Source organism: Triticum dicoccoides, chromosome 2B (genome assembly GCF_002162155.2).
Source record: "Triticum dicoccoides isolate Atlit2015 ecotype Zavitan chromosome 2B, WEW_v2.0, whole genome shotgun sequence".
In the NCBI taxonomy this organism is placed as follows: Eukaryota; Viridiplantae; Streptophyta; class Magnoliopsida; order Poales; family Poaceae; genus Triticum; species Triticum dicoccoides.
In genome coordinates, this window is record NC_041383.1 from 570,869,642 (window position 1) to 570,870,655 (window position 1,014).

Below are 1,014 nucleotides of genomic sequence, written 5' to 3' on the forward strand. Positions count from 1 at the left end.
AGGGCTGGATGAACAATAGATGGTGGAGGGGTGGCCGTGGAGGGGTGGTTGAACAGGACCCCGTGGTGTGGAGGGCTGGATGAACAGTAGACGGTGGAGGGGTGCCCGTGGAGGGGTGGTTGAACAGTAGCCGGTGGAGTAGCGCGTGGTGGAGGCTGGATGAACAGGAGCCCATGGAGGCTGGACGAGGTCGACGGTAGCCCGTGGAGGCTGGAGGGGGTCGACGGTGGAGATGAACAGTATCCCGTGGAGTCCCGTTTTGCGGTACGCCACACGCCTCCCACCCCCCCGTTTTGACCGTAGTCCTCCAACACCAGTCTGTTTCGTCCGTTTTGCGGTACGCCACACCCCTCCCAATGAACATGACCCTCGTTTCGACCGTAGTGCTCCAACACAAGTCCGTTTCATCCGTTTTGCGGTATGCCACACCCCTCCCGATCAACAGGACCCCCGTTTCGACCATAGGAGGTCCGTTTCCTCCGTTTTGCAGTATGCCAGGCCCCTCCCGATCAACAGGACCCCATTTCGAACGTGGCTGGTCCAACACAAGGCCGTTTCCTCCATTGTGCGGTACGCCAGGCCTCGTTTCCATAGCCTATTCCGTCCAAGCCCTCCCGATGAATACGACCACGCATTCCGTTCCGACCCAGCCGGTTGGCTCCCCATGAACACGACAACGACACTGTTTCTCCATTCTGACCCAGCCATGTACGTATGCGCGAGTAGGCGTTCGAGACCCCGCCCGTATGTACACATACGTGGCCGTATTTTCTTTCTTGAACCCTGGCCGCTGTACGTCCGTGTACATGCTACGTGTGCGCCTTTACTACGACACGTGCGCGCCTCTACAACGACCAGTATGTACGTACACGTTCACGACCAGAATGACAACGCTATGTACGCTTCGACCAGGTGGGTCCCGACTGTCAGGCACTTCCTTGCGTGCGAAAATGTAGCTGGTGGGTCCCAGCAGTCAGAGGGGCGAATCATTTTTTTTTGCCTGGACGCACTTCC